The sequence below is a fragment of the Podarcis raffonei genome, chromosome 10, assembly GCF_027172205.1.
Source record: "Podarcis raffonei isolate rPodRaf1 chromosome 10, rPodRaf1.pri, whole genome shotgun sequence".
Lineage (NCBI taxonomy): Eukaryota > Metazoa > Chordata > Lepidosauria > Squamata > Lacertidae > Podarcis > Podarcis raffonei.
The window spans coordinates 3,215,212-3,231,033 of record NC_070611.1 but is presented as its reverse complement, the minus strand read 5'-3'; the positions used below and the strand labels follow the sequence as shown (position 1 = coordinate 3,231,033).

General features: G+C 43.7%; 1 protein-coding gene across 1 annotated transcript in view; it reads right to left on the bottom strand.

Annotated features, from left to right (window-relative positions):
- The window catches only part of ELAPOR2 (endosome-lysosome associated apoptosis and autophagy regulator family member 2), an 84,817-nt gene that overhangs the window by 68,427 nt on the left and 568 nt on the right, over positions 1-15,822 (bottom strand). The gene's annotated exons all lie outside the window — the stretch shown is intronic.

Below are 15,822 nucleotides of genomic sequence, written 5' to 3'. Positions count from 1 at the left end.
AAAGGGTAAATCTATACTAAAGGGGGTTAGGAAAATAGGCCGGGATTTTGACGCTGACACCTTATGGGTGCTGCAAAAAACCTGCACACTTTGAGGAGCATCCATTCCACAACCAAACACCTGTCTGGAAGCACCTGTTGTAACAACTTTCGCTGAAATTGATAAAAATGAAATCAGTTCATATTTCAGCACAGTTATTTATTTGACCCTAAAAGCTTTGTTCTACCTATTAGGTGCCTTTCATATTCCTTGCAAAAATAATGTTTTACAGTCTGTTTTCAAACATATGTACTGTAATGGGCCAAATGTTGCTCTTGATTACACCAGTGTTAAGTCATGAATCATTAGTTGCATGAATGAAGAGTGCGCAAATTTACACCTGGGGTAGCAGAAACTAGCACACCATGTTTCTCATCAGATTCTTCAATGTCTGTCTCCCTTGATTTTCTAGCAGATGGCGAAGTGCATTTTGGCATTTCTCGCTTACCACGATGTTCTGTAAACTGTCTCCCATGTACATTTAATTCCAAACTTGCTTCATAAAACATGGAGATGCGTTTTAAAATGGGGGGAGGGGGCGAGAGAGAAACTAGGAAAAATTATCAAAATCTCTTATTTAATACAAACTTATTTGTATTAAGGCAAATATTGAGGCAGTAGCTGTATAAGACGCTGTAACACACATGCTGCTGGGAAGGAAACCCATGCTTGTGTCAAAAGAGTTTCAGGGTGGAAGTCTATTTCTGAGGCGGCTTTGATTAAGTTAATAGTGTCAATCCAAATTAAAAGAAGTTCATTTTAAGGAGAAAGACAGAAAATAAAGAACTACGGTATATATTCTTGATGACCCTCCTGTTTACACAAGCATTTCCTTGGTCTCTTAACCAGAGTCTCCTCTTTTAATTACTCTCTTGTTTTAATGGGATTGTTTTATTGCATATTTTAGAATCACAGAACTGTAGAGTTGGAAGGGACCCCGAGGGTCAAGTAGTCCAACCCCTTGCAAGGCTGGAAAGTACTGCTGGGTGGTGGTATCTTGAGGTGACAGGGCTGTCTGCCACACTTCAGGTGGAAGAACTACATTTCCAGAAGTTCTTTCATATTGAAACCAGCTCTCTGCAGATAGAACACCAGCAGAAGAGGCAAAGAGCTATTCTGGAAGCTTCTTCCTGTTGAGCTGGCTTTCTTCCAGAATGGACTGATTAGCAGGAAGGGGTGATGTCCAAATAAGTCATCCTCAGAGAAGACCCACTGAAGACAGTGGACTTCTGATAGCGCCGTTGACTTCAACAACACTCAGATTTGCTAAATGGGGAAGACTTTTACCAGTTTAAATTACACACCCCAATCTAGGACATGACCGCCTCCTCCCGCTTGCCAGCTTCTGCTTCTGATCCTGGACTTCTATCTGTCATAGACTCCCCCCCCCCACTCACTAAACCCTGTTACCTCTTCAGCTTCCAACACCTCCTCTTCCCAGTCTTCTCCGCCTTCTCTCTCTGACCACCAATCATTGACCCATCACCATTCCTGGGGCTCTGAGACTTCTTCCCTTGGGGGTTCCCCAGCTGGTTCCTCCCACCATCCCTCTGTGTCCAGACAGTCCATTACATGCACAAGCTAAGTTTGACAGCATTCTGGAGTTTGCATATATTATGTGGATGCATTTTTGCCCCGCCCCCCGTACATAATGCGCTAGTTGAACACGTTAGCCATTTCTGTAAGGCGATATTTTGTAAGCAGCTTTCACACGCCTTACAAAACATGTGGGATTAGAATTGCAATTTAATCCTGAATGCATCTATGAGTAGGGTTAACTTTTAAGCCTTGCTGAAAATCTTTCCTTCCATTTACTGAAATCTGAAATGGCACTTCCAGCTCACAGAAAACGATGCAGAAAGTACTTTGTCCAATATGCAGCCAACAGATTGCCGCCCATATGCCTGCAGCCATTTGGAGACTAAACAAAATGAGCCCCTCAACTCCTGTTGGTCAGCCTTGGCCAACATCTGAATGAAAACACATAATATCAGAAGATCAGCCTACATCACAACCACGTAAGCAGAAGAACTGAGATCTAGACCCAACATATTCCCACGGGCTTAACAGACTTGCAAACTGAGCAGGATACAAACCACTAAAACCTGAAGGAAAATCCCAGTGGTTGTGTGGCTGGGGGGGGGGATTAATCTCCACACTTCTTCCGGGGGGGGGGAGAATGTTTCACTCTCTAACAGGGCAGCAGGTTAGCTGGCTGTAATATGATCCATGGCTAATGAGATACATTAACAAAAAGTGAGCTCTCATTACCCTTTAGAGATAATTGCAATGGAGATAGCCATTAGCAGAAAGGATCGTTTCCTCCTGACATTGGTAATTAAGTAAAATCTATTTCTCATTAATAATGAATAAGGCCACAGATGCTGTTTTGCATATCAGGAGGGGAAATGAACCCCCCCCCCTTTTGCCCCTATGAAACACAACACTGTCTCACTCTTCAGCATCCAGGTATCAGTCTGTCCCCCCCCCCATGCAAGTCACATGTATGGTTAGTGTTTTTATTAAATTCACTGTCTTTGTGAGCATACTTGTGCTGGTGAACTAGTGTGTGGTACAATATCTTCCCCTGAAGTTGTGCATGCACACGCGCGCGCGCGCGCGCGCGCACACACACACACACACATATATATATATATATATATATATATGAGGAAAAAACATGGGAAATGATCCCTGATCAGCTAAATTCACCCATGCTCAGAATAAAGAAGTGATTGCTGGGTTAACTTGGGGTCTAGTTTATTGCCTTTTTCAAGAAAAGGAAATTAGCAATGTCTCAGTTTGCATATTTTCTCAAGGCAGGGACAGCTACTACCTCTCCTGTGCGATGACCAGGCTAAGCCAGCCCTTAGAGGCAGTTAGCAAGGCACTCAGGGCCTCTGTGCCCCTTAGCCACACTTGTCACTGTTGCATCTGAGCACCTAATGCAGGGAAATAGGACACTCACTAAAAAGAAGCTCTAACGAGTAAGACCTGTAATAAAATGTTGCCGTGTTGAATTTACTGCCCTAATCCAGGATACTCCCTTCCCACCTGGTTTTGCATTCCTGGCTTTCTAAAGGTGGTTTTGGATTTGCATGAACTTCTGCAAGTCTTGGGGTCACCCTAGGCCTGCTCTTATGCGCAGGTGGTGCCATTTTGGAGACATAAGCAGCAACACGCTCACAGCCTGAACATTGGAAACTGAGCAACCAAGTGGCTCAAGGGCCAAAACAGCCAAAGATTTCCCTGCTGAGGGCCTTTTGGCTCTCTCCTTGATCAGGGTAGTCAGTTAGTTACCCAATTTGTGCAGTAGATATTATACACCAGAGGTCGGCAACCTAAGGCCCATGGGCCAGTTCTGGCCCATGAGCTTCCTGGAAGTGGCCCCCAGCCGTTCCGCGGATCGGCGTGGGGATTCCGTGCTTTCCCCCCCATGGTGCCATTTTTTTCTCGCCAAGGGGACCAACTTTCAGGTGGGCAGAGCGCCGGAAATAGTGTGTGCGCATGCACATGGGCGCTCCTCCGTCCCGGAAGTGTGCCGGAAATAGCTTGAGAGCATGCAGGGGGTGTACGCTCCGGCCCACCAAGAGGTCTGCCGGGGAGTGGACCTGACTGGCCTCAAAAAACGTTGCCGACCCTGTTCTACAGAATGCCAGATTACCCAACAGTCAGAGTAGACACCTTTTATGGGCCCCATGACAAGGGATCAAAATAATATTGATTTGATCTTGAAAGGAAATTACAAAAACGTATTAGAAGATAATTTGTGAAGGGCACCCCCAAGATCTTGACTGCCTAGGGGCCTCCACAGGGATTCTACACCATGGATGGTTTATGTGAAATTGTTCTCACTTTTTCACCATAAAAGCATGAGACTTTCTTTAAAGTCCTGCAGACACTGAAAGTTTGCTTCAAGCCGTAATACAATTCCTTGCAATAATGTATTTAAAGTGCTGGTAATTCTCCAAAGGATTGCACTGTGTGATGCACAAAATATTCTCAAGGGATTTCTAAACAGCCTTCCTTGGAAGAGGAAAACAATTTCTTTTCATGTAAAAAGTATAAGAAGGCCTTTTGGCTCTTGCCATTACATTAAGTTTAAGAGAAAAGAATGGGGATTAAAATTTGAGCAAATTTCAGCTCCAAAAACAGTTTGGTTGACTGGTTGTTTTCAAAAATAAAACACAATGCATTTATGTGAATTTCAAACAATCAAAAAAAAAATATCTGTAGGTGAAACCTAGGGTGGAACTATGAAGAGTCCCTGAATCTAAATATTTCTGACCTCTATTAAGTTGGTTCTGCAGTTAGACATTTATCTTGGACTAAGAGAAATGCATGGCCCTGCACTCTCCAAGGCAGGGAATTGCTCTTTGCGCCTGACCAGTTGGTCAGAGGTCAGTTTGTAAACCTTATCATTGTGTTGTTTTGGATAGCCTTCCTTCAGAAGGTGATATGGAACATGACAGCTTTGGCTGGCTTCTATACTGAAGCCTGCCTAGAACTGAACTGCCAGGAAATAGGACTTCTCCCACAGTGCTTTCCATTTCTAAACAAGGACAGCTACATCCAGCACCAGAACAATGGCATCACGCTAACCATGGGTGACGGTAATAATGGAAAAGACAGTGGTTTCAAACTTTCTTCCTGCAGGTCAGTTGCTGCACATGGGCAAGGACCCTAAGGACGGTGATGCAGCCAGGGCAGAACCTCATGGCTGAAATCCAGCAGTTGGCATTAGACAAACACACACACACGAGGGGAGGCAGCAGGTCAGACTTGTGCATGGGTACAGTGGCACATTATATTATTTTTGTTTTAAAATATATGTTATCCTTTTCTACAACAAAAGGTCTCTTTCCCAAGTAAGCGCGCTTAGCATCATGGCAGCAGGAATTACTTTGCTATCACAAATTAACTGGAACAGCAGCAAAAGGTTTTATCTTAACATTTAAGTCCTTGTGTCCTTAATTTGCTATAATTATCCAATTTATTCAGCCTGCTTGTCACTGAAATGGGAAACCTGTGTCTAAGCTGTAACACTTCAGAATGCACGTGGGCACTCACACAACCCAATACTCATCCATACCAAAAGCAGGAATAGAGATGCGTGCACACAGAATACTTGTGACTCAGGGAGCAGGGTCTAGCCTCGTCTTATCCCTAACATGCTACTTATCTATGATGAATAAAACACATGGAAAGCATGGGCCTAGAAATCCTCCCCAATGACAATGCTCAGGTGTTTATCTCACCACGACAAAGTGCCCACAAATGGGACTCCCAGGTCCACTGAGGAAAGCATGGCTTTTGTTTTGGCAACCACTTGCCCCTGGCTCAGAATGCCACTGCCGCCCCCCCCCCCCGAGGGAGAAGGCATCTCTCACCATGCTGCCATTCTCTGCCACTTTGTGCCTCCAGTATAAACTAGGAGGGAAGTACTCAACCCTCTCCTGGGTCTCATATGTGTCAGGTAATTTAGAAAAGGGACAGGGCAAGTTGTGACAATGAACAGTAACCATTGTTACTCTAGTGTGGACTCATTTAAAGTAATGAATTTAAGTAATTTAAGTCACTTGGTGTCAATGGGTCAGCTCTGAGTATATCTACCATTGGATTTCACCCAATGTTTTTCATTCTGCTGATCACATGCCTTCAGCAGAAAATGAGCGATTATTCATCATGAGTTCTCTACATTGTGGTATTGGCATAGCTATTTGTGGTATTGGCATAGCTATTGACCACAGTATGTTACCTGAACCGCCAAACCTGGCTGTGATAGCCCTTGGATGGAGAGCAGTTCAGAAGTATTGTGAAGAGCTATTGGACAGTGAAAAGGTCTCCCTTGGGAGATGGTGGACGCTCCTTCCTTGGAGGTCTTTAAGCAGAGATTGGGTGGTCATCTGTCAGGGATGCTTGAGCTGAGACTCCTGCATTGCAGGGGCTGGACTAGATGATTCTTTCCACCTCCCCAGCTCTATGATTCTGCCACATACAAAGCAGCTGTAAACTTCGAACCAAGGCTCCTGCTTGCCTAATGCAGTAACAATCGCTAGTTTGCATGTTTACAGTGATACCATGACAGAATTAAACCACTACCTACAGAGTTGTTGCTTTCATAAAAGTCAAACAGATGAGTGGGCTGCCTTGCCAAGCAGCCCCACAGAACAAAGCTCCACCTCCGATTATCTCCCACCACCTCAATTCCACAAGAGACTTCTAGTAGACAGCAAAGGCTCAAGAGTAAAAACCCACCTGCTCCAGTCCACAAGCCTTGTTAACAGGCCCAAGCTTCCGGGCTACAAAGACTGAGGTTTTTTTAAAAAAATCAAAATAAATGCATAGCAAATGGTTTTTACATTATTTTGAACAGTTTGGCACAGCAGCTGTTAAACTTCTAGGAAGGAAATCCATTTCAACAAGGTTTACCGTTCAACAAGGTTTATTGTGATTAGCTCACTTTTCTCTTCAAGATTTTTCTGAAGAGACCTTTTCACTGGCGTTTTCTCCTCTCCTCATTAAAAGAGAGCAGGCAGGATCCTCGAAGAACAACAGGTCTGACATGAGCAAAACTGAAATGACTCCTCCACATGCACAGCAGCTGCTGTGAGATTTAAATGAGCTCTTGAGCTGAACACTAGTTCAACGCTTTAAAGTCCTTGGTGCCTCTTATAAAATGTCCTGCCGATTAGGCCTGCCAATTATTTAATTTGCCAAGAAAAAAGCACATCAAGAACTCAGGCCAATATAAGTTTCAATAGTGGGAGTGGTCCCTACTCACAAATAAATAGTCAATAGTAACAGAAACTAATCCATTCAAAAGTATGTATTCTGACAAGGATTACAAACTCAAATAAAAATATGTATAACACAATAATTCATTACAGAATTAGAGATAAGAGTTTATGAGTAGAGATAAGTTCATGTTAGTCCATAGTCAGATTCATCGTGGAGGTCTTAGTTTCAATCACTGAGCAGAAGTCAGAAGTCAATTATGGATTAAATCAGGACAGGGCCCTGTTTCGATGTATTCACCTTCATCAGCTGGATGTATCAAATGTTACATGAAAATACATTTAAATTCTAAATTATCATGAATTATAATTTAAAAACAGTATTATATAACATTTGGTTCCTTACCTAATTTTTAAAGGGTTGTGTAAGTTTGAATACTTTCGGATACATATATCCTGTTATTTTCTATGTTTCTCAAGGATAAGAACTGAAAATAATCAATATTAATAATAGTTACATGTGTTGAATCAAATCAAAAACTCTAAGGCAGCATATAATCATATGATTCCTCACCTACGTGTGGGTAGATCAATGTGTATCTTGAGCTTTTCTGTGCATTTTCAATTTGAAAGTGAGCCTGTTACCTTTTATATGCGTTTAAAGGGGTAGATGAGATCCCCTAGATCTTCTTAAAGGCATAGAGTTCTAAAGTTCAGAGGACAGCTGCAGTGGTCTTAAAGAAATGATGTATAATCCTGATATTGGCCTGAGTTCTTATATTGGCCTGAGTTCTTGGTGTGCTTTTTTCTTGGTATATTTAATAACAAGAACTCCAATGATTGAATTTGGGCATCTGAGCAAGACCTGGGGACAGAGCCTGCATTGGATCTGGAGCTGGAGGGCCTTTGAAGAGTTTACTGGCACAGCCCATTGGGGGAGATCGGGAGGGTAGAGTTCGGCACTCACTGGTGCACAAAACACTGTCCATTCAGGCAAGGGGAAGCACCCCAATAAAACCCTGTCTTACCCTTTTCCAGAAACTGGCCAACACACACAAATAGCCAGACTCCCACCCACTCACCCAGTTGTTGGTAACCCTACTCCAGACTTTATTTGTTTTCAAACTGCAGTCTATTTTGGTGTTTTTAAAAATGCATGTTTTTTTTTAAAAAAATCAAGGGTTCTTATTTGTGGCTCACAAAAATATATATTTTTCCTATTGGCCGTAATGGGGCTGTGCTGGTGTATGCTGAGAACCCCACCTGAGTTACTTTCTCCCCAACCAGGGAAGAAGTGGAATGGGCTTCATTTATTTATTTACAGCCACGGGGCTATATGCATCAATAAAACAAACTTAAAAACTAAACCAAATTAAAATTGCAACAGCATAAAAGAGGAACACCATAAAACAACAGCCCAACAGGGGGAAACTCGTCAAATTCATCAAAACCAATCCCTCTCTTCAAAATCTTGGTGGAAGAGGTGCATATTCACCTATCATTTAAAAATACGAAGTAAAGTTTCAAGATAGACATCAGTAGGGAGAGAGGGTCACATTTGCTAAGCCACCACTGAAAAGTGGCCCAAATAAGGTCATTTTTAAATAAACTGGAGCAAAATCAAAACCCAAGAAAGTAATTTTAAAAAATGATTTTGAGTCATAATTGAAAAACAGTAAGATTGGATGGCTTTACCTAAATATTTCAAATATTGATATAGAAACATAAAAAGAAGGAATTATTTGATAAAGTAGGATAGAGATATGCAACAAAATGTTCCAGAAAGAGATGTGACTTTGCAGTTGCAGCAAAGTCTAAGCAGAACTGGAACCTAATAGTAATTAATTGCATCCGTCTCCATGGAAAAGCAAAGTGATCAGAAAGGGGAGGGATAGGAACTTTGGATTTGCCAAGGAGAAAAGGGGTATCCCTGCCCCGCCAGGAAAGCCACTCCTAAATTTCTGGATTCTCCAGGAAGCCCCGGCACTGGAACTTGAAAACGGTGAGTTTGCTGGTATCCTACAGGAACTTGCAGCTGAATTAATAAAGCTGGTGAACCATGAGGGCATCTCCGAACAGATTGCATGATGGGACTCACCACAGCTAGAGGCTGCGTCTAGGTTTGATTGCCCCATGTGCTGCAGAATGAAGCCATTGGTTACGCTTTCCCACAGCACTGTCCTTCCCATGCCACAAACCCACAATTTGTTTTGCCAAGTCTCCCTCTGTCTTCTTTAGTCATCTCAAATGAATCATGGGATGGAACCTCATTGACACCTCCTCTGCCTGCTCACCCAGGTTCTCCCTTGCCTTTCATTTCCACAGGGACTCCCCCCCCCAACCACACACACACTAATACTGCCAGCAGCCAAAGAAGTAACATTCCCCATGCCTCTAAATACATTCATACCACTCAGTTTTAACAACTAATGAGCTTATATGCTCCTGTGACCATTTTTGGAAGCAACACTGTGACTGTATTATCCAATTCAGGGAGTTGGGACATGGTTTTCCCAAGTCTTCTGATGAAGTTAAGTGATCTGAGGGTTTCCCTCTCCCTAACTGAGAATAATTCTTGTCATTGCTGTCCTCTGCCAGGCAGGGCAGTACACTCTGCTCACTTGCCTAACTGTTCAAGTATATGTACATTGTAGTGTGTCTGCACTTCTATCGATTCCAGAAGATTAATTGTGTAAGAGTTTGCTGCAGAAAAGCCCACTCCCAGAAGCCCCAGCCTCCATCCCACAATGCTTTGGGCTGCACCTGATGCATCCAATCCCATGAGGCTCCACTCCTGACTCACCTGCTCTGCTTTGGTCATGCCTTTGCTCTCTCCTGGGGGCAGGAACACACTTCTTAAGTCACAGTTTGATAATCCTTTTAAGAAGAAAGAAAGCTGGCCAATACCTCCAGGCAGGATTCAGGAGGGGGGATCCCAACAGGTGTTGGCAGTCAGTGTGCTTAGTTATGCATTAGTTGTTAAGACTGATGATGACTCTTACAATATCTTCAATCTACTTTCTTATCAGCCTAACTTTTTTTATAAAAAAAATGCAACAGTTTTTATTCAGCTCAACATATTGGCAACGCTAGCAGTCTATGGCACATTGTGTTGGCTTATATATATGTACCCTTAGTCATAGGGTAGGAGTTTTGCTGTCAAAACAGGCTCTCAATCCACCCACTCTTCCTTGCCAGAAAAGGGGATAATGGTGGGTCCTTGTATAAGCAAAGACTAGAGAGTTACATAAGTATAAAACATGGATAGGGGGCCTCATTTGAAAGTATGAATTGCTAGTTGACTTTGCCATGAAGTTACTCGGAACAAGTTCAACTTCTGCTGTAGATGCAGAATATATTGTGCTTCATCACATCTGATTTAGATGCTAATTCTCCTAACTTGCCTCCTTAAGAGCTGCTTCAGATCTCAATATATGTACTGGAACATCTATCGCAGAGTTCATTAATGAGGATTATTCCTCACTTAGTACGCTGCAAGTTCTGGTGTTGCTGTTAAAATGTAAAGGTAAAGGACCCCTGGACAGTTTATTCCAGTTAAAGGCAACTATGGGGTTGCGGCGCTCATCTCGCTCCAGGCCAAGGGAACTGGCGTTTGTCCACAGTCAGCTTTCCAGGCCATATGACCAGCATGACTAAATCGCTTCTGGCGCAATGGGACACTGTGACGGAAACCAGAGCGCAAGGAAACACTGTTTACCTTCCTGCCGCAGCGGTACCTATTTATCTACTTGCACTGGTGTGCTTTCGAACTGCTAGGTTGGCAGGAGCTGGGACAGAGCAATGGGAGCTCACCCGTCTCACACCGAGAGACACTACTCTTGGCCTCCGCCTCAAACTCTCCCACAAATGCCCCAGTTTGAGAGCTCTTGGTTGCAAGCTCCCAGATGCGGCAATGAGTTAAGTTTGCTGCTGGCTGCTAACTCCTCCCTCAACTCACAGAGATGTTGATAGATAGAGATAGATGATAGATATAGATAGATATAGATAGATAGATAGATAGATAGATAGATAGATGATAGATAGATAGATAGATAGATAGATAGATAGATAGATGATAGATAGATAGATAGATGATAGATAGATAGATAGATAGATAGATGATAGATAGATAGATAGATAGATATAGATGATAGATAGATGATAGATAGAGATATAGAGATATAGAGATAGATGGTAGATAGAGATATAGATATGAGAGAGAGAGATGATAGATAGATAGATAGATGATAGATAGATATGTCATTTTTTAAAATGTACAAGTTTGGATTTTGACTTGGCTTAATAGTCACTGCAACTGCAGCAGGAAATTTAGTATCAGCTGAAATGGTCAACTTTGCCCCTTTGTTCATTCTCCTGCTCCTGCCATTCATTTATCACAAGTATTTGCATGAGTAACAACAGACAGCCAGACCTGCCCATCAGTCTCTTCCCCTCAATTCCACTTTCTATCCTTTGGGAAGAGGGATATCATTTGAAGGCAGTATCATTTAAAAACAAACAAAAAATGATCAAACTCTGGGGAGAAAGAATGTGTTTGTGTTAACATGTATATTATGTCTTAGCACCAGCTTGCTACCATCTAAAATCTTTTGCTAGAATGACAACAAGTTTGCCTCCTTCTCAAACTGCTTACAAGGTCAAAAGGCCTTGAAAACTGAACACACCGGCCATGAAAGCAACAGATAGGCAGAGAAAGACCTCAACATTTCCCCAAACTATTTTATTCCAGAAAGTTGCTGAGTTCAGCATGCATGTCCGCCAGACCTCAAAACTTGACTTTCACTTGATCCAGGGCAAAAACAAATTGCTTGCTATGGCTTCTCTTCAGATAACTGGTTATTAAGAAACATAAAGAACTGCTTGGAAGAGGCAGAACAGGACGACTCGTGAAGTACTGTATTGTTAAAGCAGGACCTACAGTGGGCTTTATACTGTTGGTTGGTTTGCTGATTTACTACTAAAATACCCATAATAAAGCAGAACGAATGGCAAGGAAGGGAGCTAAGGACTCACTTCAGGTTCCAGTGCTGGATATGCAATCTGTTTTGAAGTTTCTTTATTTCTTTTGGTAGAGCCAAATGGACACGGCTGAAAACCAAGCTAGTATTTATCTGCATATCCCTATCCTTTTCTTTGTAGAGTTCCACCCTGGGCTCTGCTTCTGGATCACTTGAGACTGGTGTGGAACAACCCAGGAACTGGCTTTATTATATACAGAGATTAATATCCTACAACCTTTCGGTTTAATTATTTACTTGTGTTTTTTCTTGTACAGTGGTACCTCGGGTTTCATACGCTTCAGATTACATACACTTCAGGTTACAGACTCCGCTAACCCAGAAATAGTACCTCGGGTTAAGAACTTTGCTTCAGGATGAGAACAGAAATCGTGCTCTGGTGGCGCGGCGGCAGCGGGAAGCCCCATTAGCTAAAGTGGTGCTTCAGGTTAAGAACAGTTTCAGGTTAAGAACGGACCTCCAGAACGAATTAAGTTCTTAACCTGAGATACCACTGTATTTTATTCTGTGAACCACCTTGGGATCTCTTGATGAAGGGTGGTGTATAAATTTAATAAATAATAACAACTCCTGGTCAGAAACAGCAGAGGTGAACATTGCAGGGGAGTGACCAGCATCTCTGAAACTCTGCCGTTTTCACTGGGCAGGGCAGAAGCGGCAACTGCTCTGGCAGAGAAGTCAAAGTTGGGCACATAATTGGTAAGTGGACTGGCTGAGGATCTGGGAGATTCTCGGCCAGCCCAGCTTCACCCCCTCCCTGCCTCCCAAAAGCTCCCTTTAGAGGGCTTGCCAGCAGACCTAGCAGAGGCCCTTGTGGCAGGACAGCAGAGCCAAGCACAGGGACACCCACATCAAATCCAAACACCATCAAAATACCAATACAGAACTAATCAAAACGTCAACATTAACAATGGGTGGGGGGGATTCAGTTTCCATTTTATTCATTTTTCAGCAGTGCCATAATCTGGGTGAAATAAGAATGCCTTAGCTTTACTCTGAACAAGGAGGAGAAAGAAATAAGCCAATTCCCTTCAGGAATAATTTTCAACTCTTTGTGCCACCACAGAAAAGACCCTGCAGAGGCAGCCATGGAACATTTTCCCAATATAAATTGAGCACGCAGCACAGCCTGTCAGAGACTCTTCAGTGAGAGTGGGCATTTCTGAAACTGCCTTATATTTATCCATCTAGCCCACTATTGTCTACTGCAACCGGCAGAAGCTCTCTTTGGCAGAGAATTGCTTCCCAGCCCCTGCCTCCTGAACCTTTTAATGGAAGACATCAGCGGTTTCCCCTTGGACTTCTGCAGGCACAGCACAGAACATCCTATCAGCACTCAAATGTTGCAAAGGAGGAAATGGTTGCAGCTCCTTGTAGGCCAAGGCTGGGGAACTTTTTTTCTGGCAGGCCGACCAGATCCTTATCTCCTCAATCCCGGACAGGCCAAATCTGACAGATGGGTGAGGCTGCCCACCTGTCAATCAACCAATGGCACACTGTGAAGGACTTCACAGCCAGACAATCAGGAGAGGGCGGAGCTGCCCTTTGAAAGCATTGTCTGCCCACTGGATGTTGTTGCCCTAGAGCTCCCATCAGCCCCAACCAACTTAGCCAAAGGTCATCCAAAAACATCTGCAGTCCCAAGAGTGAAGAAGGCTGAGCTGAGTGGTTTAGTGTGTGTCCTGCCCTTTTTGAATAAACAGCTTACCTCATCAGCTGCATCGGATGAAAAAGATACGTACATATGGCAAGCCCATAAGTGTAATAATACCTCGTGGAGCCAATGTGGATAGAATTTGGAACAAGGAGCTAGGAAATAAGGTTTCAAATCCTGCCTCAGTCAGGACACTCAGTGCATCGTCTAGAACAGGGTTTCTCAAACTTGGGTCTTCAACTGTTTTTGGACTTCAGTTCCCTTCATCCCTGACCACTGGTGCTGCTAGCTAGGGATGATAGGAGTTGTGGTCCAAAAAACAGCTGGAGACTCAAGTTTGGGAGACCCTGGTCTATGGCAAGGCAGGCTTCAGCCCAACTTACCTTTAACCTAGCTAAGTGGTAGAGCATCTGTTTTGCGTGAAAGAGGTCCCAGGTTCAATCCTCAACATCTCCAAGTAGGGCTGGGAGAAACCCCTGTCTGCAAACTGCTACCAGTCAGTGTAGACAATATTAAGCTATATGGACAAAGATTTCTTGGTGAAAGGCAGCTTCCGGTGCTTTTCACCAAACTTATCTTACAGGATTGCTGTGAGAACAAACTGTATGCCATCTTGAGTTCTCTGGAGGAGGGGATGAAGACAGGTTTCAAATGTGAAGAGAGAAGTGAAAAGCCAAGCTCAATGCCCTCTTGGTCCTTTTCACAGATCTAACAAAGTAAACAAGCAAAACCTCAGGCCCAGCGCTTGCACGAGAAAGCCACGCTGCTTAGCATGGCAATGGGACTGAGGGCGTCACTGAATTCAGTGCCAGAGGGATGCCCCAGAAACCTCTGCCATAATGCTGCAGGGGGCACTAGGGATCAACTCTCCTCCCAGAGGGAGCTATTTGCATTCCAAGCATGGGATCCTGGCAAATGCACTAGATCCCATAGTGCAGAGGGTGGGCAGGAGACAATCTGGATCTGATTTGCAGTAGGTCAACAAGTGCAGGTCAACAAGTGTAGCAGCACCAAAAAGCAGCCCCCACCTCCCCCCATATTAGAAGCCCTGATCTCAAGTAACTCAAATAGAGATTTGTACTTGTACATACAAGTCCCGCTAGTGTGTAGCTCATGGGGGGCACCTGGGTCTGGTGAGTGGGCTTTGGGGGCTTGTAAAGGTAAAGTAGACATAAAGTACAGTAGATCCTATAGACGTGAAGTCTGCCCAGGTCTGGTGTTGGGCAGCCAACCATGAAATCAACATTTCTTGAGGATGGCTCTGCTTGTGCCTCCATAAATGAGCAGACATCGTTACAGGGAAAGTTTGTATTATATACAAGCACATATTTTTTAAAAGTATTGCTTTATTGCTATTAATAAAAAGCAGATTCAGGAGGTTGTGATTTTGGACAAAGCAACCTTTAAGGAAGATGAGGATACTTAAGTCTCCTTCTTTCCTTCCTTCCTTCCTTCAAAATAACACACACGCTGAATGCATCTCCCACCCACATGAGTTCCAGATTAATTTATACCAGGGTAACAGGCACTACAGAGGTGAAAAGCTGCTGGAGAAGACTGTTGAACTCAGAAAATACAACAGTCATCAGGGAAAGGGTTATGCACTCCCTCAAGCTCCTCTGTCCAAAGCTAAACAGAGAGAGAGAGAGTTGATTTTAATTTTTAGAAAGCCCATCGAGGTCTCGCGGCATCTGCTTAGTTGCCGTGTGCAGCTGGCTCCTTAGAACAGGAGCCAAGAACCAGGAAGATTTCAATTAAAATCGCACCTCAGTTATGAAGTGATCCAGCAGCAATCGCGCACACCCATTCCTAGCAGCTAACCCCATTAGATTCAATAGGCCTGACTTCTGAGCAGACGCGTGTTCGCTTTGTGCTGCCAGACAAGCACCAGGACTTTTCGATCTCTCAGGATGCCACCGTTTTTGCTGGCTCTGCTCCTAACACCCAGAAATTCAGCAGGAGCTGCTCCCTCACCCCGGTCTATTTATCTCCTTGCTCGCTTAATTTCTACGTGTCACGATGCTCCTACTACTGCAAATGGCACAGGAGTAGAGGGAGGGAGAGGGGCGACCCCACAGCCTCCGCTTTTTATTCGCAAAATGAGAATACTAATACGGTAATACTAATCGGCTAACTTGCTTATTACAAGCATTAGGAAGTGCGCTTTCTTGCTGTCGCTACTTTGGGGTATAACTCGATCACACGCCACCCGATTCAAGCTGCACAATTGCTGTCGCTCTTGCACAGTAAACTCAGTCCCACCTCTCAAAAAAAACCCGGAGGTTTTGGCCACAAGAAAAGTGTGAGGCCACACCTGCTTCGGTGCAACGACATCATCCATCTCCCCTGCAAA